The sequence below is a fragment of the Myotis daubentonii genome, chromosome 11 (assembly GCF_963259705.1).
Source record: "Myotis daubentonii chromosome 11, mMyoDau2.1, whole genome shotgun sequence".
NCBI lineage: Eukaryota > Metazoa > Chordata > Mammalia > Chiroptera > Vespertilionidae > Myotis > Myotis daubentonii.
In genome coordinates this window covers 63,302,372-63,327,543 of record NC_081850.1, presented here as the reverse complement: position 1 = coordinate 63,327,543, position 25,172 = coordinate 63,302,372, and the positions used below count along the sequence as shown (strand labels likewise).

The 25,172-nt window shown below is 46.9% G+C and overlaps 1 protein-coding gene across 9 annotated transcripts in view; it reads right to left on the bottom strand.

Annotated features, from left to right (window-relative positions):
- PALM2AKAP2 (PALM2 and AKAP2 fusion) overlaps positions 1 to 25,172 on the bottom strand; it is a 282,463-nt gene that overhangs the window by 73,505 nt on the left and 183,786 nt on the right. Inside the window, exon 1 of one of the 9 annotated variants that reach the window (XM_059657612.1) lies at positions 22,169 to 22,321. The exons of the other annotated variants lie outside the window; for them this stretch is intronic. The gene's annotated coding sequence lies outside the window, so the exon portion shown is untranslated. Of the gene's footprint in view, positions 1 to 22,168; positions 22,322 to 25,172 lie in introns of those variants that run through there. 9 annotated transcript variants of the gene reach the window in all.

The window sequence follows — 25,172 nt, the reverse complement described above, 5'->3', positions numbered from 1 at the left end:
CTGCAGATACTGGAGGATAGAGGGTAAGTCATCTCTCTCAGGTCCACCCTCAAGATCCTAAGTTTATGAAAAGCAAGAATTCACTTGATGAATTCCCGGAGCTGAATGTAAATGGCAGATCTTGAAAGGCTACTGTGGAATCCTGCCCCCCCCCTGAGGACAAAAGGTCAAAAGGAGGAAGGATGGAAAGGGAGCCAAGCAGGGCTCACATGAAAGGTCAGGGGAGAATCAACCTGCCTCTTCCTTGTTTTCCCACCGCCATACTCCTTTCAAGGCTCACTGGCCTTGGACCACAGCAAACACCTCCAGGTCTATCCTCCAGTGGCCACCTGGGAGATCTTACTAAATGACACAACTTTAGGAAAATGTTTTCTTTCCGCCTTAGGTCTGGTTTTTAATAGGGCATCTGACCCTTTCATATCACAATATTGATAGTCACCGCCACAGGGAGGCTTTGAAATTTATTCTCCCAAAGTTCCCATTTGTTCTACTTCCTGTTTTTATCTAGATTGCAACATGAATAAGATGCCTGGTGATAAAAGTAGGCAGACAAGTAAAACAGATGACACACATCTGCAGTTTTAATGAAACAAGATAAATCTGGAAAATGTATGCAGAGAGATGTATATCATCACTGGCATAAGGAGTTGTTGAATGAGTTAAGTTTTACATAAATGCCATCTTCCTTTTTCTTAATCATTCCAAAGACAACAAACAAAAAGGCTTAGCTTGTCACTTTTGGGAATAGAAAGCCAAGTTGAGTCCTATGAAAAAAGATGAAGATTTAGAATGGTCTCATTTTCTCTTTCTCTCTCTGCCTTCCCCCACCTCTGCCCATGTCAACAGTTTGCTTTATAATGAAACATGTTTGAGAATCTACATTCTACCAATAGGCTTAAGCAATGAATTTCCCTGGGTGTAGTATTATATTGGTTCAGAGAAAATTTGTGAGAAGGAAAAATGGGAAAATCCAATAAAAATAATAACATGAATTAACACTAACTCACGGCTTCAGTTTCCCTAACGCTCATTGTCTGCACTATCTATAAATATCTAATGGCAAGAAAATCACAAATAACCAATTACTTTATTTAGAATGAATAAATTTACTTGTATATTTATAAACAAGTCATATGAAGCCCAAGATCAAACATTCAGTCAATAACAGTGATGTCCTGAACCAGGTGTCCCCCAAATTACCCTTAAGCTCTTATCACTCAATAACACTACTTCAGTGTAAGGGCATTTTAGAGCTATGGTTTTAGTCAAATTTACCCAATAATAAACCAGGACAGCTAAAAATATACCCATTTTCTATGCATCAGTGAGGTAGGGCCCTTACTGCACAGAGAAGCTTCTAACCCACAAAATCATTGATCTTCAGTGAAAGAAACTGGAAAAGGAAGGGGTCCCAGAGGACCATCTCCATCCAAGTGAGCAATACGGGGTGGGAGAAAGTGAGCTGAGCCATGAGCTGTCACGGACGTCTAAAAGGTGGTCCCGAGAGACTGAGGGAAGTCATGTAAGTAGTTTTCCAAAGTCAGAGAGCACCTGCACACATTTAAGAAAATGCAAAGCCGTATTCGTGTTCCTCATTTCTTTGAGAAAACAGACATTTGGTATCTAACTATAGTGCCCATAAAAATTATATTTTTTAGCCCCTATTACAGCTCAAATAGCTTTACTATTTACTGAGTGCCCAAGAAGACTCTTTAAATATCAGGTTGCACTGTAGGAAATTCCCACTATTTGACCATTTTAATGTATAAAAACAGCCACTTCAGATGCATTCTACTTAATTCATTATCTCTAATTTCTAATTCTAACCTTGAAGATGGGGAGTGTTATTCCCCTTTACAGATGAAGAAAGAGATGCAAGAGGAAGAATGCTGCCCCAAGGCTTGGAGGTACCAAGAAGTGCCATGTTCCAACCCCAAGTCCAGGACCAGGAGCCTTTCTCACAACAACACAGCCTGGGGTCACCTGGGTTAGTGCAGGCAGCTAACCATGTATTAAGCAGAATACAGACCTTACATCATCATATTTAGACTAAGTTTACATTGAAATATATTTGACATATAACCTTGTGTAAATTTAAGGTATACAGCATATTAATTTGATACATTTATATATTGTACTACAATAATTCACACCTCTCTCACATTTTCAGTGACTGGAATATAGCCTACTAAGCTTTGAGATATATTTTCTACGACGAGCCAGGTTCTCACATTGACCAAGTTACATACTTGCACTTGACTTCCGGTCTGTAAAGATGAGAGGACTGGACTAAAGGATTGATAAAGATCCTCTATTCATTTTCTTAAGTTTAAATAATTACAAATATGATAAACAAAATTTTTAGCTTTTATAAATGATTATTTTTAAAAATATCATTGTTCTTTGGAAACTAGCCAACCAATATAGAAAAGTTGAAAATAGAGAAAGTCTCCAGCGGTTCTCAACCTGTGGGTCGTAAACAATGAAAATGCATCCTGCATATCAGATATTTACATTACGATTCATAACAGTAGCAAAATTACAGTTATGAAGTAGCAACGAATAATTTTATGGTTGGGGGTCACCACAAGATGAGGAACTGTATTAAAGGGTCGCGGCATTAGGAAGGTTGAGAACCACATTCCCTCTCCTCTAACTGGTGCTCAGTGTTCATCTGGATTTTGCCAGATCCAAGCCATTTGTGATCCTGAATCATTCACCTAGCTCCTGGGATTGTTTCTTCGTGTGCAAAATGGGACGGGGTGATGTCAGCTCAGCCTCCTCCCAGAGGAAGGTGAGTGTGTCACAGCAAGGGAAAGTGTTTCCATAATGGGTTTTGTGCAGGGCTGTTAGGACCCATTTGCTGGGAGTCACCATCACATGTTTCCCTCTCTGGAATGTGCCAGAATACCCATCGGGTGGGGATGCCTGCCAGCCCGCTTCCTCTCCAGGGGTCTCACCATTCATTAGCAAGCAGCCTGCCTCCATGAGTCAGGACAACAGAGGTTGGGCACTCTTGAGCTAATCTAATGACTTTAGCAAAACGGAAATAGCCACCAGATGACGGTTCCACCAAAATAAAAATTCTTCTAAAACCACCTGTGAATCATGTTCGCATCAGTCCTGATAAATCAGACCAGGCGGAAACCTGGCATGTGAGTGAGCCTGGGAGTCACTCCATTGCAGCTCTACCTCTGCCCCACTCGTCCAGCTCTACCCAGCTTCTGTGGGGCAGATGGACTGTTTCCTCAGCGCCTCCTGGTCATCCCATGGTTTCAAAACCAACAAGCAAATGCATGCTGCGCCCCCAAGAATGTAGAAAGGTTTAAATGATCCACATTAACAGGCTGCAAGAATGCAGCTGACTTACACTAATCATCCGAGAGATGCAAATCAAAACAGCAATGAGGTACCATCTCACACCTGTCAGACTGGCTATCATCAACAAATCAACAAACGACAAGTGCTGGAGAGGTTGTGGAGAAAAAGGAACACTTGTGCACTGCTGGTGGGAATGCAGACTGGTGCAGCCACTATGGAAGACAGTATGGAGTTTCCTTAAAAAACTGAAAATGGAACTCCCATTTGACCCTGTGATCCCACTTCTAGGAATATATCCCAAGAAACCAGAAACACCAATCAGAAAGGATATATGCACCCCTATGTTCATAGCAGCACAATTCACCATAGCTAAGATCTGGAAACAGCCTAAGTGCCCATCAGTAGATGAATGGATTAGAAAACTGTGGTACATCTACACGATGGAATACTATGCTGCTGTAAAAAGGAAGGAACTCTTACCATTTGCAACTTCATGGATGGAACTGGAGAGCATTATGCTAAGTGAAATAAGCCAGTCAATAAAGGAAAAATACCACATGATCTCACTCATTCATGGACAATAGAGACCATTATAAACTTTTGAACAATAATAGATACAGAGGCAGAGCTGCCTCAAACAGATTGTCAAACTGCAGCGGGAAGGCCGGGGAGGGTTGGGGGGCAGGAGGTAGTGGGGTAAGAGATCAACTAAAGGACTTGTATGCATGCATATAAGCATAACCAATGGACATAAGACACTGGGTGATAGGGGAGGCTAGGGGACTGTCTAGGGCGGGGGGATAAAATGGATACATATGTAATACCCTTTGTAATACTTTAAGCAATAAAAAAAAAAAAAAAAAAAAGAATGCAGCTGACTTAAAATACTAAACCTGCACCTGTCTCCTGGTCGGAGGATCTTTCTCCAGTTTCTGGGACAAACAAATGTTCTGAAGTCAACTCAGAGGCAAAGACAAATAATATCAGTAGTTTTCAGAAATACTTTAGGATGTCACCTCATTTGATCCTGAATGGTCAGGGAAAGGGAATATACATTTATTCAACAGGACATTATTGGAAGTGGGCCAGCCACTTTGGGTTTGTGACTGCACTTAATCCTTCCCAGCAACAGCTAATCCTACACATTCTTCACCCCATTTTGCAGTTAACAACACCAAGGCTTTGGGAAAGTGGAATAACTGGATTACGTCATTCTGAGTTTGCCACCTTTTCAGACCTCTCTCCCTACGGGTAGGATTCTGTAACCTTTGACCTTAGTGAATCTGGGGATTACTCTATGGCTTTACAAAGTAAAACGTGGTGCAAATTAAGTCACGTGGACACTGAAAAATATCAACTTCCTTCCTCCACTATGTTCTGGTCTCCACACTGTAAGACCCTTCTTTGGTGGGCAGTCCCACCCTCTGCCAACCAGGGCTGATTATTTCTGGCACCATGTTTACCCAGAAGTGAGGCAACAGAGAGAAGAGCTGCTCCCTGTTAAGAAGTTTGGCCCTAGCTGGTCTGGCTCAGTGGATAGAGAGTCAGCCTGCGGACTGAAGGGTCCTGGGTTCGATCCTGGTCAAGGGCACATGCCTAGGTTGTGGGCTCCGTCCCCAGTGTGGGTGTGCAGAAGGCAGTCGATTAATGATTTTCTCTAATCATTGATGTTTTTCTCTCTCTCCCTCTCCCTTCCTCTCTGAAATCAATAAAAAACATATATGAAGGAGAAGGAGGAGGAGGAGAAGGAGAAGAAGGAAGAGGAGGAGGAGGAGGAGGAGGAGGAGGAGGAGGAGGAGGAGGAGGAGGAGGAGAAGAAGAAGAAGAAGAAGTTCAAATCCTGCCCTCACTGAAGAACTCCCAGACCTAGCACTGCAGTGGCTAAAGGGCTATAGTGGGGATTCCCTCACCAACCCAACAGTAGCATGAGGTGTTACCCAGCCTACCACAATACCCCTCCGTAACTGCACCACCACCCATGCCCCTTATTTTCACGTGACTCAGCTGCTCTCTTAGAGGGGACAGACGTCTCATCAGGAAAACAGAAAAAGAACAAAATTAGCCAAGTGAGACCTGCTAGAGACAGTCCCATTTAACCAATCCATCATGCAAGTTTATTTGAGTCCAACATGCAACCCCCAAGGGATTAAACATTCCATGAAATTCTATCTGCCTCCAGTTCTACTGATACTCAGAATTATGGTCTCACGAAAGAAAAGTCTGAAACATAAACAAACATGAATCCAAACCCAATCTGGGAAAATCTCACTTGCTAAGTCCTCCCTTGTTGAAAGCCACACAAGTCTTGCCAACTCTGCTGCCTTTCTTTTCATTCTCAAGAGATTTTGGCAAAAAAATAAATAAATAAATAAATAAATCAACATTTCAATAGGAAAAAAATAGGTCTCCAGGGTCTGTTTTCACTTTTAATGACAAATATAAAAATAAATTGAAAGGCAGCATGACTGACGCCTCCCCACCCTAGCAGATTGAGCAAGTGTCACCATAAGAAATTCTTGATCAGAACTACTAATAGGAAGACCACACACAGCAGAATAACAGGGGCGGTGTAAAAATAACCTTCAGGGGTCCAAGGAGCCTGGGCACCTTGAGTTCGCCAAAGCAAAACTCCAAAGTCTGCAAATCAAAGTGCAAACCATTCCGTTTCTACCAGCCCTTGGGGGAAACCATTAGTATTAGTAAACATATACAAAGCAGTACGCCACAGGAAGCTGAGACCTTGATATTTTTTCTCTCTCACAATATTAGCTTTCAGCTTAGCAACGGGGAGGGTGGAGGAGGAAATTCCTCTGTTCACACCCACCCCCCCTCAAAGGCCTAATTTTTAGAAGACGGTGTACAATGCTTTAAAAAAAATCTATTGTTGGTGCGAGGGAGACTCAGATGTTTTTCCTCGTGGCTAATAATGGATTCGATTGCCTTGAAGTCAATGAACTGCTGGGGAGGAAATGCCAGGCAGACAAACAGGAATAGAGGGTAATGCAGCAGCCAGATGCTGTGTCTTAGACCTCCATGCTTTAGGGCACGCTTTAACAGAAACATATTGCCGTCGGCCAAACTATTCAGTGTTCCTTTATTTTTAACTTTAAAAAAGTTTTCATAATTGTTACTAGAAAAACGGAGATGAAAATAACCTAAATATGAAATTCTTCATGAGAAAACAGCCATGATAGCACCACAAGGCTATGTACAAGGGCAGTGTCATCAGACCTACTGTTACCAGGAGACTGGAAGCCGGCAACCTCCGTCCCCTAATCTGCTCAGAGTTAGAGAAAGTAGACTCCCTTGTCAATTAGATGCAGGTTATCTTCTAACGGTCATTTTCCTTCCTCATTCTGCATCTTTCCAATGATAAGAAAGCCAGGCCATATTTACTTTGATTTTCTATTATCTGATAAAAACAAGTGAAGACCTTTCTCTCTACTTGATAAGCTGAATCTCCAAAGTTGCTAAAAGGACTATAATCTTAAAAGATGAAGTAGGAAAGGCAGAAGAGGAACCATGAATATAGGGTAGGGTGTCCTCCCCCCAAAAATGTACACACATCCTTGGAATAATTATAAAGGCAGTGCTTATTAAACTCCGTTTCATTTTCAAAATTGAGTTATCAGCTGTTAAAATGTATATACATTTTTTGAGGACACCCTGTACTTCCAACACTGTGACAAATACAGACGCTAATGTCTATGACCCTATTCAGAGGAAAAGAACAGTACGTTAAAAATAGCCAAATGGCCTGACATGTAGGGTAAAATGGTGGTTCCTCTATATTTTAGTAATGAATGCTAGCCAGATGCCAGGCCCTCTGTTAAGCTGTCTACATTTTCTCATTCAATCCTCCCAACTACTCTAGGAGGAAAGTGCTATTATCCTCATGTTGCAGAGGAGGAACCTGAAGCTTACGAAGGTTCAATAATTCACCCAAAGCCACATGGGTAGTCGGTGACAAAGCCACTGAGCTTGGGTTACCTGACTCTGGAATCCATGCTTTAACATAAACTCTCTCCAAGCCATCCATTTGCAAAGCCATCCATCCCTGCTCTTGTGACCATCTTCAATGGATGTCTCATATTATACAATCTTTTTTGTACTTTGGCACTTGCTAGAGATAGTGAACTCCCTGAAGGTAGGAACAGAGGAATATTTTTGGTTCCCTGAGGACCTCATCGATGGTCCATACCTCTCAGAAACAAGGATGAGACCAAAGGTGGAAGCAGCCATGTGTCCCTCAAGGAATGAGTGGATAAACAAAATGTGGTCCACATACAAGGGAATATTATTCATGACTATTAAAAAGAAAAGAAATTCTGGCACATGCTATGACGTGGAAGAACCCTGAGAACATTATGCTAAAGGAAATAGCCAGTCAAAAAAGACAAATATTGTAGAATTCTACTTTTAGGAGGTACCCAGAGTAGTCAAAGTCATAGAAACAGAAAGTAGAATGGTGGCTGCCAGGAACTAGGAGGGCGAAACGGGGAGTTACTGTTTAATGGGTAGAGGTTCAATTGTGGAAGATGAAAAAGTTCTGTGGATGGTATCCCAACAATGTGAATGCACTTACTGCCATAAAACTGTCCATTTCAAACTGGTTCAGATGCTAAATTTGATGTGTATTTTTCCACAATTAAATTACAAACAAACAAACAAGGGCAGGAAGTAGGAGTGCCCATCACAGAAACCCAACCCCCGCACTTTGGGGCTCACAAGCAGAAGTCACATGGCTGTCCCGGTGGCAGGGTGAACCTTGGGAGCTGGCCCTCCACCAGGAAGTCACCCTCTGGGTGAGGCACCAGAGCCATGGGCAGGGACGCGCCATTCAGAGCTGCCACCACTGAATTTCCACAACCTTGCCACCCAGGGGTCGCTCTCAGAACACGCCCTTTGTGACGGCCGTGGAAGCGCAGCGAAACAGCAATCGCCAAGAAAGTGTGTCTTTGAGACCTCGACAGGCACCTCTTCCTGTCTCAGAGGCTGGGCCCTGGAGGGCCCCCATATCTGGCACTTGAGTGCCAGAGACAGGTCTAGGCATCCATCATTTCCTCTGTCATGGGGCCACCGTGGGAAAAATAAAGAGGGAGGGGAGGAGGAGTTTCCACCTTGGAAATGTGACAGTTAATTTGCAAAGGAAACAATCTGTTGAGAAATGTGACAGCTCAGGATTCCTTTGATGATGGTAATTAAGGAGCTGCCCTGGTCCCAGGGCCAGAGAGCTGCCCAGACGGCAGGGAAAACCCAGTCCTATGGCCTCCAATGAGGGCAGCATCAGCCACCCAGGCTCATCCCACTGGGGGCGCCTCAGGAGAACGAACCCTCAAACACTCTCTGAGCCAGTTCACGAGGGGTGTTTGGGGCCCACAGTGTTCACGACTGAGGCTGGGCTCGGAGGTGAGACGGGACCCAGCACGTCCCAGCGAAGATGAACGCATCCACCCCTGGGCCGTTCATCTACTTGTGTCCTTTGACTTTCAATATAGTTTTCCATGAATTTTTTTTTTATCGTTACAATGATTTATTTTTCATTTCTGTCATTTGGATATTATCTTTTTACTCTTTTTTAAAATATATTTTTATTGATTTCAGAGAGGAAGGGAGAGGGAGAAAGAGTTAGAAACATCAATGTTGAGAGAGAATCACTGATTGACTGCCTCCTGCATGCCCCACACTGAGGATCCAGCCTGCAACCTGGGTATGTGCCCTTGGCCGGAATCGAACCTGGGACCCTTCAGTCCGCAGGCCAACACTGTATCCACTGAGCCAAACCGGCTAGGGCTCTTTTTACTATTTTTATTAAAGTCAAAATCTGTACAAAGGACATAAAATCTCTGCATTGATGACTATGCTTTTCTTATTGTGGTAAAATACATATAACATTTACCATTTTAACCATTTTGAGGGGCACAGGTCAGTGGCATTAAGTACATTCACACTGTGCTACCATCACCACCACCCACCACAGAGCTCTTCATTTTGCAAAACTGAAACGCTGTGCCTTCTGAACATCGGCTCCCCGCCCCCTCTCCTGCCAGCCCCTGGCAACCCCCATGCTACACCACGAACATTTTTGAGGCCTTAGGCAGCCAGCCAGGCGTTTAATTTAAGTGCTTGCTTGGGGATCGGGTGTCAAGGAGTGAAGGTTCTGCCTGGCTCCTGTCAAAACCTGAGCCATCAAGATTATGGGATGGGTTTCAGAAACGGTCCTGTCTCCCTCCACCCTGGGCTCCTGTCTCCCTCCACCCTGGGCGTGCTGCTCTGTCTCTGGAAGTTCCCGGGGGAACTGGCAAGACTTTCGAAAGAAGAGATTCCAGGCTCCAGGCTCCCAGACTTGCCGAGGATTGCCACGTGCCATCCAGCTCAGGCCTGCACGAACTAGCAAGGGCCTCAGCCTTGACCATGTTCACAGAAACAGTGAAAAGCAATGGAGCCATGTGACTGGAAATCAGAGCTCAAACCAGCATAGATGGGTATGTGGATGACTCCCTTCCCACAACCTTGCACCTTATCAAACTTTAGACCCTGGATGCAATCACAAGGTGGGTATGATCCTAAAATAACTGAGGTTAAGTTTTCTGTTCGCTGAACAGGTTGAAGACTTGGAGACAAAATCAAGTTAGGTACGTTTAAAAATGCTATATTTTGCAAGCCTTTGTGTCTAATCTGAGATTGATACCCTCACCCACAGTTAAAGGAGAGGCCAAGTATAGCTAACATTAAACACTAAGAGGCAGAATAGGAGAATAATGAGTAAGGAATCTATACTAATAATAGACAAATATGTAAATTGACTGTCCCTTCACAATGCCCACAGCCAATCAGGCGTGAGTATGCAAATTAACCCAACAAAGATGGTGGGCCTGTGGGCAGCGTGTGTGCATAGATACCGCACTGCCCAAGTCGCTCCGGGCCTCTGGGCAGCATGGGAAGGTGGAAAGGCGGCTCTGGGCTGGAGCGAAGGCAGAAAGGTGGTTCTGGGCAGGAGGGAAGGCAGAAAGGCGGCTCTAGGCTGGAGCAAAGGTGGTGCCGGCAGCCAGGGGAAGGAAGGCCCATTCTTGCATAAATCTTTGTGCATCGGGCCTCTAGTTATCTATAAAAGCCGGACTATATATAGGAATTCAAATCCTGGCTTTACCACTAGCTATGTGCTCTTGCCCATAAGTCCTGTGCCTCAGTTTCTTCATCTGTAACAAAAATATTATAATAATGGTATCTTCCCCAACAGGATGTTATGAGGGTCAAAGATGGCTGGACTTCCAGTAAATCTTCATTATCAGCAAGCAGCTTAGATCCACTTTAATCTCAGACTATCTGCTTTTATGGAAGATTCAATTCACTGAAGAAATATAAAACTCTGAACATTTTTTGAAGTCATACTCTTCTGAAGGAAGCCTGATCACAATGTGTGGATAAGAATGTGCCTGTGCTACAGGTTCAAGGTCTTATTCAATTGTATGTGCAGCACATTATGTTTTCCTGTGTTCATGCAAACTGTGTCCTTCGTTTGGATCCATTCTTCATAAAGCCCTAGGAATTGTTACTTTGTATTTGTCCAAGTATTTGCAGCAGCCAATTGTGTGATGGTTCTTGTTAGCATTTTTCCAGGCCAACTTTGAAAGGCATAATTTGTGGCAGAGAGAGTTAATGGATGTTGAAAGAGCTGACATACGGTAGCAAGCCCAAGAGGACCCTTGAGGAGTTCATGAAATGTGACAATGCACGTAGAGGGTGTGGGCTGGAGAGAGGAGGGGTGCCTTTTGGGGACAGAGCACTTAAGGACAAAGACACGTAGAGATCGCCTTTAAAATCAAGGGACTAGCCCAGCCGGCGTGGCTCAGTGGTTGAGTGTCGACCTATGAGCCAGGAGGTCACAGTTCAATTCCCGGTCAGGACACATGCCTGGGTTGCGGGCTTGATCCCCAGTGTAGGGCGTGCAGGAGGCAGCTGATCAGTGATTCTCTCATCATGGATTTTTCCATCTCTCTCTCCCTCTCCCTTCCTCTCTGAAATCAATTTTTAAAAATTAAAAAAAAATTAAATTAAGTTAAATTAAATTAAGGGACTAAATACCCAGGTCAAGGGATGTTCAGACAGTTTAAACAAGTAGCTGTTAGTATATCGAAGTCAAAACTCCTGATCCAGTCTCTTCTCTTTCGTCAGGAGAGAACAGAGGCTCAGCCAGCACAGGAACAAGAAGGGAAAAATATCCACGCCGTGAGCCTGACCTTGACTAATTCATCTCACCTCTCCCAGCTGCAGTGTCTTCACCTTTAAAATGACCCAAGCCCTCCACAGGGCTGTTGTGGTGCTAAAATAAGATGTACCCACACACAGTACATTAAAAAGTTACCTTGCCATACAGTGTCTCAACTTATCTTGGGTCGTTCTGTAATAATCATGCCACACGCTAAAAACGTAAACTATAGAATACTGTAGGCCTGCATGGCATTCTATGTAATGTAATAAATATGCTGCTACAAAATTATTGACATATAAAGTAAATAAATGGTTTATATTAAAAAAAAATATTTACCTGGCCTATAAGACACATTGATTACAGTAATAAGAAAGTCTAGCAACCACCTCTCAGACAGCCCAGGTGGCGTTTCTTACTTTTGTTTTTGCACCTTTAAGATTGATATTAGAGACAGAATTCTTTCTATTACAAATTTCCAAATTATTTTCTTAAAACAATACTAGGAATCAACTGCCAGGTGTCAAATCTCCCTTTTCTGTGGCATAACTGATAACCCTCCCCAGCAACTCCTGTCGTGGTCTCTATCCCCCTATTCCCTGTAACACCCCTTTTCCAACGTAAAGCCTTCTGGAGTGGATCAGCTGGTCTGCTGGGAAAACACAGACCTAGGCAGGTGCATTCCCCTCTGGCCAGAAGCCCAGCGCTCTGGCTTCTTCTGTCCTGGCCTCTGAGTCCCAACGTTGGGGGTGGGTGTTCTGCGTAGCCCGCCAGTCACTCCCCAGCCTCCTTCCACTCTGTGACCCCGACTTTCACTGGCAAGAGCCATGAACATTATGAAAAGAAGGTGCACAGAAGCTGCAAGGCGGTTTCCACTTACTTGGAATGCCTTGCTAAAAATCGACTTTGGTTCCAAAACTTGTCTAGAATAATCTACTTCACTGATGATATTCATTAAAAGGGAGTGGGAAAAGGTTATTATAATACCAACAATGAAAGAAAGTTGGAAAACACAAGAGAATGGAGAAAGAACTCTTTTAAAATTCTGGAGCTCAACAAAAAGCAAGTTTAATCAGAGTAATACAAGAAAGCAGGTAGAGAGCTGGGCCAGCATGGCTCAATGGTTGAGCAACAAACTATTCCTCTGGGGCACATGCCCAGGTTGTGGGCTTGATCCCCAGTGTGGGGCATGCAGGAGGCAGCCAATCAGTGATTCTTTCTCACCATTGATGTTTCTCTCTCTCTCTCTCTCCCTTCCTCTCTGAAATCAATAAAAATATATTTTAAAATCCATTTAAAAAATAAAAAGAAAGTGGGTAGAGACGTTGGTAGCAATTTTGAAGGAGACCCACAGCTGAAGGACAGGAGTTCTTTATTGGCTATAACTTCACTTCAGAACTCCGCGCCCCCCACCCCCCAATATACACTGGGCATGCTAGTTTTACTTCCCTGTCACAATTTCAGTTGACTTTTAGTTCACAAAAGGAAGAAAGACAGAGAGAAAAGAGAGGGAGGCAGATGGGATGGAGAAAATACGGTTCCAGATGTTCTGGGCCAGAATCTAAAGAGGAGAAGGGAGAGAGGACAGCAGTTGGCCATTGGCAATGCCTGAAGCCTGGCAGAATTCAAGGACCTGAGTGAGGGTGGGGGGGAGATGCATAGACCCCAGGGGGCAGGAATGCAGCTTTGCTTTTCATTTATTCCCTTTCCACCCACAGCCTCCAGGTGGCACAGCTGACCCAACACAGGCGCTAGGGAGCAGATAGGACAGAGACGGGGAAAGTTTGAGAGAAAAACAAAGAAACAGAGGGCATTGTTGCCAGGAAGGATGGGAGAGGGACCCCTTTTAGCATCCTCAGTGGCTCCCAGTTCATGCTCAGAATCATTTCACAGCATCTCAGATAGGGGAGCCAGCCACTCTTGAAACCAGCGGAACCTCTCATGCCCCAATGTGAGCTCTTGTTCTTTTCCAGTCCCAATCAAGAGAATCACATTTGGCCGAAACCGGTTTGGCTCAGTGGATAGAGCGTCGGCCTGTGGACTGAAAGGTCCCAGGTTCGATTCCGGTCAAGGGCATGTACCTGGGTTGCGGGCACATCCTCAGTGGGAGATGTGCAGGAGGCAGCTGAGGCAGCTGATCGATGTTTCTCTCTCATCGATGTTTCTAGCTTTCTATCTCTCTCCCTTCCTCTCTGTGAAAAATCAATAAAATATATTTTAAAAAAAAAAAGAGAGAGAATCACATTTGCCAAGCACATGGCAGTTGGGACCATTTAATTTACAATATGCCTGCTAGAGATCTGTAGCTATTTGAACCTACAGAGACATAGTTACAGGATCTGAATTCTAGACAGGGTCAACTAGACCGGGTTTCTCAACTATGGGCATTTGCGGCAGGAGAATTCTTCGTTCCCTGTGCACCGTGGCATGTTTAGCTGCACCCCACTAGATTCTAGGAGCCCCCTCCCCGCTCCCAGGTAGTCGAATCTCTCAGAGTTTGCAGATTCAGTCCTGAGGCTGGGCTAGTTTTCAGAGTGGTCGGGCGCTTCTCACAATGGATTTAGTTCAAAATGCAGATTCCCATTCGATGGGTCTGGGATGGGGCTCCGGATTCTTTCGTTTCCACGAGCTCCCGGGTGATGCCAATGCTGCAGGTGCCAGCCCACACTTTGAACAGCAAGGCTCCCCGAGCGCCTAGTAGGAGGGAGCTGGGTGGGACCCCTGGCCTGGCATCCTGTCGCTGTGGGACGCCTGGCTCATTACAGAACTTCCAAGAGCCTCAGCATCTTCATTGGAAACATGATGATGACTGTGAAGGATTCAGTAAACTAGGAAGATGAAGCAACCAGTTTGGCATCTGGCACTCAAAAAATGTTCATCCCTTCCTCTTTCCTCCTAGCTCCTCCCACACCATGCCTGGAAAACTCCAGAGCAAGGTATCCTGGGGACTACAGGGAATTCCCCAGAAGGGAAAACTCAGTTCTCTCTGAATAGTGGTTGGAGAGGAAGGGGTGTCTCCCCCACTTTCACTCCTCTGTCTTAACCCTCCACGCTGGTTATGCCATAACATTTGCCATCCTTTTAGAGGCTGTGAGTTGTTTTCACAATGAAGCATGCCATGAAAAGAATATTTAAACACAATGTACACATTGTGATTCATGCAAAAGCAATGCCTCCCACTCCAGGCCCATCTCTGCGCTGCATTTAATACTGAACGGATCTTTTCTCTAAAGGACAAACGATCTCAAACAGGAATAATCGCCAGCGCTTTGGATGCGATCTAAGTTTCCAGTGCAGTTTGCTCATTGGCCTCCCCAACTGGATGAATTCTGCTCATCTGGACCTGTGTCAGAAGAGCATTCCTGCTCGCCTTTGCAAGGATAAAATGTTCTCTAATGTAAAATGCGAATTAGCCAGGCTAAATATAGCCCGGGACCCATACAGCACATGGCACATGGGCCTGGACCTTTATACACATACAGAGAGAGCTTTGGAATCCAGGGCAGTGAAATACTTGACTTTTCTAGAAAATTAATTGAGATTTATTCCTTTGGGAATAAAATCACTCTCCCAACTCCCCACATAAAAAGAGCTAAACAATGGTGTCTTTCTCTGTTTATAGGCCGTATCACAGAACTTACACCAGGCATCGCTCCAAACAAAGTAAGTTCCAGCATATTCCATTGTGCGAATGACGTCATGATGACGGGAGCCAATGCAGTCAGGGAGAGGGGCTGAGAGCAGTCCGTGGAGCCTTCCTCACACCTTCTACACAGGCTTCACCCAGGTGGGGGCACCGGGGGCCCTGGCAGAGCTCTGCATCCAAGGATGAAGGCAGGCTGGGCGGGAGGGAGGCAGGTAGATTTCTCCCCTCTCTTCTGCACAGGTTTGGGGCTCTCCCCGCCTGCAGGGCCATATCCGCTCTCAGAAGCATGAGCTCAGTCCCAGCCCACGGGTGCACCACAAACAGCCTGGGAGAGTCACGGGCTGTGGGCAGGACGACCACCCGAGGAACCCCCTCTCTTCACAGAACTTGGTGTGGTGTGGGTGGCAGTTCCAAGCACACACACTGTCCTAACCAACAAAGGACTGTACGCCTGGAAATCCTGGCAGAATTCTCCTCTAAACCTCCCAAACCCGGGGCACTGTAAGCACCCAGTCGGGCCCCCTCTGACAGCCCAGGAGAAACTACTCCAGCATCACTGTGATCCTTACTCTTGGGGACAAAAAGGGGCCACATGCTAACCTGACCAGCTCAGGGGAGGCCTGCGTGGTGGCCTTGCAAACTCAGAGGCCTAAAGTAAGCACAAAGGATGGTCTGACATTAAAACGTTTTAACTAAAGCAGTTTATGGTGGGTAGTCATGTCCTAGGCCGGCATCTTCCCTGACAAAGGTCAGTCTTTTACCCTGAGCACGTCTATTGTCTTTTTGCACCTACGATAAACATATTGTTGGAATGTCAAAGTAATTGTCCTTTTCCCAGACCCTTCAAAGCACAGGCAGTGCTCTGCGGAGACCACAAATCCCCTCATTGTCATGGAGTTAATTGTTGACTGTTAACGACCCTCTACCCACCCAAGTGAAAGAAGTATGTGTCCACCATTTTACTTTTTATCCAGCCCCAGAGGTTTCTCCGCTTTGCTTTCTCCCACCTCTCTAATCTATCACCAGTGGATTTCATGTAACCCACATACATCTCCTCTGTTGACTATAATGTATAAAATAAGGTGCAAAACTGCCATTCTCTGGAGCATTACCTCAAGCCATTGAGATCTTGTTTCCCAGCAACTTCAGTTTGGCTCAAATAAATTCTTTACAGGTTTGAATGTTTCCTACAGTAACACTGTCCACAGTAATAATCCTTCTTAAGACGCCCTTACTAACGCACGTGCCAACCAATCAAATCCATCCTTATGTGTTCAAAGAGAGGTTCGTATTTCTGGGCTGGCATTTATCTATCTTTACAAACTGACTCAACTTCTCACCGGTCCTGTACAGCAGATAAGGAGGTTAGGCACCCCACAGGGCAGAAAGCTCAGGCAGAATGTATAGACCTGTCGATGTGGCCCCAGAATGGCCACCATCACCTGCTACATGGCATCTCCAGGAAAGCCGTTTACAACAGCGGTCGCCAACCAGTGATCCGCAGACCCCTGGTGGTCCGAAACGCTGGTGACCGCTGGTTTAAAAGGCAGTGTCCAGGCGCCTCCCAGATGGAAACTGACAGTCTGTGCCAGGGACTAGGAATCCCGCCGTGGACACGGGGGCGCCTGGACCACACGTCCAGTCATGCTGCCCAAGCGAACTGGCAGATTCCTGGGAAGCTGGGTCTGCATGCAGAGTGAGGTCCTCCCACGGAGTACAGACACCGGAGGCCACTGGACCTGAGCTGGGCAGCCCCTCCTCCTCCACAGACATTGTGAGCAGGGACTTCCCTCCAACAGACAGTGACTTAAAAAAAACCTTCACGGTGACAGCACACACTGGGTTGGGTGCCATAATGTTCTGCTTTTTAAGTCGTGCTGCTTGTGAATCCCCAGCTGCTTTTTCTAACCCACTCACTTCCTTAACTACCGAAGCTCATCCTTGTCCACGGCCCGACGGCTGGCTGGCACCACGAATTTGGTGGAGAGGTTTGGACCAAGGGTGCTAAATAAAATAAATAAAAGCATGATGTGCGGCACTTAAGAACCAACTCAAAGTCATGTTCCCGGTGTGTCCATCTCACCATGGTGCTATTTAACCCATCTAACCAGCCAACTCGACGGCAGATCTGTGAAACGTTAACTGGGGACTGGATTCTCAGGCTCTTCTGAAACCCGTTTGTATTTCAACCCTCACTGCCAATCTTTACTTCATATATTAATCCCCGTTCCTGTCTTGGTGACAGACTAAACTCATTAGAGGTGGCAAGGCATCTGCCGTTATCCCCGAGTGGAGTCCTCCTGACACCCATCACCTGCTGGTCACTGAGTGAGCTCAAAGCCCAGGATTGGGGTCCTGAACATTTGGGTCCATTTTCCCAATGAGAAGCAATTGCTGACTTACTCCCAGTGTCACAAGGGAGCAAGCAAAGACTGGAAGAAGCCTCAATGTAACAGTGTCAGTGCTTCACGGGTAAGGGGAGGGGAGGGATGTTACCCAGACTCCCCCAGGCCAAAAGGAGAGGATTGAAGAATGTGGGTGAGGGTCAGGCTTGGACCAGAACAGCCATACTCAAAGCTTCTCGATCTGATCAGTGCAAAGGATGAACAGCTGATCCGAGACACAGTTACTGCAGTTTTAAAAATCAACTTTAAAAACTGTCTCCTTTATGCATCTGACATAAGGATGAAAGAAGACTTTGGTTAATTTAAGAAAACAATCAATGCGGGGGGGGGGGGGGGACTGCAATGGGCAAGGCGCTTCCATATACATCTCATTTAACACAAGGTTTGAAATAGGGGGGCTTTGGTATCCCCATTTGTACAGATGAGGGAACTAAGGCTCCGTTTACGTGACATGCTCCAGATCTTACAGAGACATGGCCCTGCCATGGTCTAGAAAACTAACTGGGCTGTTAGAGCATCCGTGGGTTTGGCTCTGCTCATCCCATGTGCTCAATCAAGCATCAAAACCAACCACAAAGTCCCTGTTCACACATAAGAAAAAAGGGGCTCAAGAGCAGTGACATTCCCCACCACGTTCTCCAGCTCTCTCCCCTTCCCTGGCATTCACACCGCAGCCTCTCAGCCAGGACATGTGCCTTACAAGAATTAAAAGACAAAACCCTCAAGTCCACTTAAGGGAAGCGCTATCATTTCACACACACACACATACACACCCACCCATCCCCTTCCTCTGCCTGAATAAGGAAACCAGTAGCATTCTTCCTCCATAGGGCACCTTCTCCAGTTGCATGGCCCATTCGGTCACTCTGAGACTCACATGGTCCCTTGTTCCTACTGAAACGTATCCCCCAAGGCCTGGTAGCACTGGAGCTCCTAGAGAGAGGAGAAATCAAGGGAAAGGAGATATGTGTGGCCCAAGGATGGCCTAGTCCTGTCTGTCCTCTCCTGCACCTCCTCAATCTCCTCATTCACTTCAACAGGAAAAAAAAAGCCACACAAAACAAACAACAACAACAACAAAACCCTTGCTGAACCCTGGAGAAAGCGCATCTCGTTTTATTGTAGGAAGAAGGGAAAGTTTTAATTCATGTTTCTGGCACTCACGTTTCAAGCCAGTGGGGCAAAGAACAGAAATTACATTTCTATCAGGATGTTAGTTTTCTCAAAGGCCAGCCTCCAGAGTCTGTCCTGGGGTGGGTCCCACCATTACACTTCTACATGCCCATAGGTCATAATTCATATCTATGCTAACACAACACGGAAGCTACAAGATCCTGAACTGTCAACGGGAGCACAGCAGTATATTCACCAAGGTACACTCATCAAGGGAAGGAGTGAGCAAGTAAAGGGTTACGATTTAGAAACACTTTCATTAATAACAGTTGAAACATTTTTAAGACACGCTTACACTTGGGTTACTCTACTACTCCAAGCACTCCCGTTCTTCAATATTCTAATTAATCGAGTACCACAAAGCAACCACATAAACGAACTCTGAAACTTTCTCTTTGAGCAAAATAGTGGATTTTCTTGTTGGAACAGAGATTATGTCAACTTTCCTATAAGTATACATTCCTGGAAAATGTGTTTGAAGGGCAAATGTCCAAAACATGAGCAGCAGATAGATATATATTCTTAGAAGGAAATTCCCTAACAAGGATAGATCTCCCATCATGGCTCACGTGGGCACTGTCTCCCTGAACCCCAAGCCTCCCAAAGTGCTGCCGGGGGTGGGGCCCTGAACCTCAAGCTTTTGGAGCTTCACAGAAAATCTTCAAATTTCCAACAGCTGGTACAGGATCCCTGATCAATAACTAAGCAAAGGGTGACTCCTATATTTCTCAAGGTCACAGACCAGCCAGTCCAGAAGATCATACCAGTGTTGAGAAATGTGTAAAATTAAAGAATGGATCCAAACACCTCCACCCTTGGCTTTCAGAAGTAAATTCTCAACAAGCTCCCAATTCCATTATTAAAATCCCTCAACACAACCTCCTTCTAAAGTCGAGCTCACCTCTGTTTGCAACATTTCTCATTACCCTACTAAACAGAGGCTTGTCATGACAGCCATGATAGAAATCTGGGACATGGGTGCTGTAAGCGAGTAACAGATCTAAAAGGATGAGAGCTAGACAGTAATTATAACAACGAAGTAGCAAGTCCAGGGTGTTAGCATAGTATAACAGAAACATGTAATGTGAGTTCTATACTAAAATGTTGAAAATTTTCGAAATTAAAAGAAACAAAAACAGTGGGCCATTTGCCCCTCCTTTGATAGCCACCTTAAGGCAACCTGCTTCAATTTATGGCCCTGAGCTCCTCAGGCAACTGAGTCAGAATGTGGCACTTACGAAAGTGAAATAAGTTCTGACAACAGTACCCTGAACGCTGCAGACAGGACGCTGTGCCAGCTGTCATGCCAGAACCATGAGATAATGGGTGTTTCGCAATGCTTGTCCCCTCTCGGAGCCCAGCCATCCCGCTCAGCGAGCATCTCAGCATCCCGGAGAGAAGCTGAGTGAGCCTGCTGCCAGAGAAACAGCTCATCCCTTCACTGCACAGTGTGCCAGGTGAGGCAGCGGGAGACCCACGTAGTATCACTTTCGTTTATTCCTGGCTCATGACTAATTTTATTGGAGTCGCCCAAAATAATTGCAGGGCCTCCAAGACCCATGGTGGGCCCCCTCAAAGGAGGAAATCCCTTTAAGAAAAAAAACCTGTGTCAGAACCCAGCAGGAGAGAGCTAGCAGAGGACAGCTGTTTTAAGAAAGGTGCTTTGGGGCAAGTTTCAATCCTTAAAAAGGCTTTACCCTTTAAAGAAACAGTAAACTCCTTACTAGCTGTACCTCTCTTCTTGACCAGCTACTCTGAAACCTTATTATTGATCACTAAATAAAGTCAGGGAGGCTGCCTTGCTGGGGGAAGAAGAGTGTTTAATTAAACTGGGAACATTTCCAGGAAGAAAAGTGTGATGCTCAAGTGAACGCTCTTTAATGAGAACAAAGCCAAAGAAACAAATCCTCTGGGATCACAGCGGTGAGGGGTGGGTTTGTTCCTACTCGGCCTCCCGGGCGCCTGGAAAGACAGAAGGGCGCGTCCTCGGAGAAGTTAAACTGGTTCGCGGGCTCAAAGATACACTGTATATGCAGAGGTACAGATATCTCTGTGGTTTTGTGTGTAGTCCGTTTTCAAAGGTAAATACGTTGCGGGGGGGCGGGGGGGGAGGGCGGGGAGGGCGGGAGGAATTAGCCAAAGTTAATGGCTTGCACTTAAAACTGCTACAGGGAAGGGTACAGATTTATCCAAAGTGTAACCACACAGCCTATCAGGCAGAGCTCCACGCGGGAAACTGGCTTTACGGGGACTGGGGAGATAACCCACCATTTCGCTAAGCGAGTCACCTCCCTCTAAGAAGCCCCCCTCCTTTGTGCGGTTTGGGGAGGGACCCCCAGGGCTGGCGAGCCTCTGGCATCAGTGCGGGCGCAGCTCAGGACCCGGCTGCCCGGGCTGGCTCCCACGGGTCTCCCCGCCACTCCGCTCCCACTGCGCGCGGCCCGCCCTTTGCCTTCAGTTCGCACTGGCCGCCGGCGCCCCCGCTCCCTCCGCACCCCCCCACCCCCGGGCTCCCAGGCTTCCCACTCCCTGGGACGTCGATCCAGTCCCTCGGCCTCCATTTAGTTTCTCCAGAATTTCTCGGGGCCTCGGGTATCTCCTCGCCCCTATTCCCGGGCGCGCGCCGCCTCCAAGGGCAGTTGGCCCAGCGCTCACCACCACGATGCTCCTACACTCCCCAAAGGCTCGAAACGGGCGGGCCCTCCCCTCCGGCTTTACCGGGATAAAACTCCAGATCCCAACAGCTGGAATCCCAGCGTTGGGCCAAACTTCCCGGCTCAGCTCAGACCCGGACCCCATCTCCATCCCCGGGGCAAACAAGGGCTGCTCCTTCTCCCGCGTCATCTCCCGAGTTCAGTGCTCCCGGACCCCAATCTCTCCAGTTCAGGCTCCGGCTGCCCGGGGACTCGGCCCTCCCGGCCTCAGTCTCTCGGCAAAGCTCCCGACTTCCCAAAACGCCCCCGGCGCTGCCATCTAAGAAGGCAAGACCCGCGCCTCCCACGCGCGCTGAAACCCGCGGCTCCAGCCACCGCTGTTCCCGGGTCTGGGGAGGAGCGACCACGGTATGATTTCCAATGTTTTCGCTGTATGGTCGAGTGTGTGTGTGTGTTGGGGAGTCGTCCTAAATTTATTTTTTAAAGCATATTTGTGTAAAGAAGTACTGAATAAGGCAGCCAACGGCTTGGCCCTCCCCCAAACCTAGGAATTTAAAGCCACATGGCCACAGCCCTTTCCAGCCCGGCCTCCTCCCCCACGCGCTCCGCTAGACAAATCCCATAAAAGCGCTTGAAGGTCCGAGGTGGTTCCGAGGATTCCCCAGATCGCCGGTCCCTCCCAGGCCACCTTTTCCCCACGCCCGAGGGCGCCCCGGGGATGTGGTATTCGGGGCCGCGGTACCACCGCTTGGACACGCACCTCTGGGCGCCGAATCCCGGGGCGCAGTCCTCGGGCTCCTCCTGGGGGCGTCCGGGAGTCTCCGGAGAAAAGCGTGCGGCAGCCCGGGGCCGAGGCTAGAGCGTTTGTGGAGAGCCGTGGCCGCAGGGAGAGCTGGAGGGCTGGGAGCGCCGCCCGCCGGTTCCCGGGACCCGCCCCTTCCCCGCCCCTCCGGGCGCCCGGAACCCGGGGCTCGCCCCTCCGCCTGCTCAGACCCCACCGGTCCACCCGCACCTGATCTCGGCGGCCTGGACGGAATCCACGCACAAACCCAGAAACGAATGAATGGACAGAACCGAGGGATGGGGGGGATGAGAGGGGCACACGGAGAAGGGGAGGAGCAAGGGGCGGCGGGGTGGGGCCAGTAAAGCGGGTATTTCCCAACTGGGGAGAGGGCTCTGTGTCTGCGTTAGCGCCTGGGTGAGCGTGTCGGCGTGTGTGCGCCTGGACGTGCGTGTTGGTGTGTGCACACGTGTATGTGAGGATCTGTGGGAGCAGGGGCGCGCTCACAATGCCTGGAGCTGAGGAGTTCCTGCCCCAGCGGGTAGCGAGCCCCTCGTCCCTTACCCGGCACCACGACCGTCTCTGGGGAAGTGCTGCCGGGGAAGTGCGGCAGCTGGGAGCGGTCGGGAGACTCATCTTTGTGACAGGGCTGGGGTCTCCGTGTGTTTGGGGACCCTCCCTGAGGCCCCCTCTCGCCCCCCGAGGCTGAGGGGTGGGCAGGGATGCCTCTGGCTCACTGGCTCGCCGGAGCCTTCGTGCTGCCCCGCCCATCGTGGCCGCCGGCGGCCTAGTGTCAAAACGCCTGTGTTAACAAAGCCGGCGCTGGGGCGGGAGGCAGCTGATACGCAGCCTGGGGCCCGATCCGGTGGGTGGCCAGCCAGCCGTCACTCCCCGAGCGGTCTGAAATTTCAGTCTGTAATCCCCTCCCCCACCATGAATAGTTAAATAATGTTAATGACCCTATGAAAACGGACCGTCTAGAAATCCTGCGAGGACACGCACACAAAATCCCTACTCAAGACGACAGCATTTAGAAAGCGAGCGGTTATCTTACTGTGCACATCCTCTGCAGGAGAAAAGAATACAAAGTGAGATTTCTTGGCTTTAATATCGGGGTTTTCATTTCCCCGGTGATTCTCTCTCTCCAGCCTTACAAGGACCCGCTGGGGAAGGTCCCGGGGTCCTCTCCTGAGAGTCAGTTCCACATGCCAAACTCAATAGGGAAAGAAAACGGCGGGGCCTGGGACTTCTTTCCCAGCCTGCGTAGGTCCTGATTTCCAGCACAAAGAAACGGTATGGGGGGCGGGGGGACTGCCCAGAAAGCCTGCCCACCCTAGTGACACCTTGAAAAGAGCACCCTCCGGAGAAAAGCCTTCTTTGTTCACACCTTGACTCAGGGAAGGACAAAGTCTTCAGTGGAGACATCCGCTGCGCTCTGGGTCCCTGCATGTCAATAGGCTTCTTTTTCCTTGCATTTAGGAATTATTTACCAGCTTTTTGTGTGTTTGTCTCCCACATTCTTGAATTTCAATAGACTTTACTGACCCATGTTGGAGATTACATCAATGGGTTTGGGCCTCAATCAATTCCTGTCCTGTCCTCTCCTCTCCTTTCCTTACTTCCACTTCTCATGTCACTGACTTAAGGAGTTAAATATTTGGGGGCCCTGCATCGTGATCTATTTTTTACATTTTTCTATCATGTGAAAAACTCACATGGAAATGAGCATGTTTGGGGGTACAGTTATTTATTTCTATGGACCATAAACTCGCCAAGGAAAAGAGTCTAAAATTATCGCAGAGGGGAGATTTCATAAACAGTATTTTCACAGGTGTAGCATCACTCTCTCTTCATGTGTTCCTAAATTTGAATAAGGATAAAGTTTACAAATCAAATTTGTTTTATTAGAAAAAGTACAGCAACTTACACCGGCTTTATTCTGAATTAGCTCTTTCTTAAAGCAATGTCAATGTTAATTAATATTAATGTAATATTGGTTTTAATGTTAATATTGTCTGTTGGTATTAATTTTAATATTCTGGTATAACCTATAGACAACGATTGGGAATATTAATTTAGGAAAAGTGCCTGTTCAATACATATTAATTTACAAGAGCATTTCATTTTCTTCCATCTTATAAGATATTAAAGAGGTAGCCATGATTAAATCAAACATTTTTATATAAAAGGCTTCGTACATACCAGGTGCTCAGAAATTTTTAATTTGTTCAATGAAATCAATGCCAGGGTATATGAATGTCTGCATTCAAAAGTAAAAACTGTTTTTAATTAACATTTTCTCATGTTATTCTCCCCTAAGTCCACAATTCTCAATAGAGGGTGCTTTGGCCCCCCAGGGGGCATTTTGGCAATGTCTGGACACATGTTTCACACGGTGGAGGGAGGTACTACTGTATCTAATAGACAGAGGCCAGGGTGTTGCTAAACATCCTAAACCAGTGATGGGGAACCTATGACACGCGTGTCAGAGGTGACACGCGAACTCATTTTTTTTGTTTGATTTTTCTTTGTTAAATGGCATTTAAATATATAAAATAAATATCAAAAATATAAGTCTTTGTTTTACTATGGTTGCAAATATCAAAAAATTTCTATATGTGACACGGCACCAGAGTTAAGTTAGGGTTTTTCAAAATGCTGACACGCAGAGCTCAAAAGGTTCGCCATCACTGGCCTAAAGTATCCAGGACTACTGCCACTCTTCCCCCCGCGCGCCCCCCGCCCCACACACACACACACACAACAACTAAGAATTATCGCATCCCAAATGTCAAAGTGCTGAGGTTGAGCTTTCTTGCTCTGGACTCAAAGCCAGTGTTAAGAACCACAGGTATGAGAGCCACCTCTGTGATTACTGAAAATGCAGATTCCTGGGCTCCACCTTTACCTACTGAGTCAGAATCTCTGGGGGCAGGGCCAGGGAAACTGGATTGCAAGGGCTCCCCGGTGATCCTTAGATCAT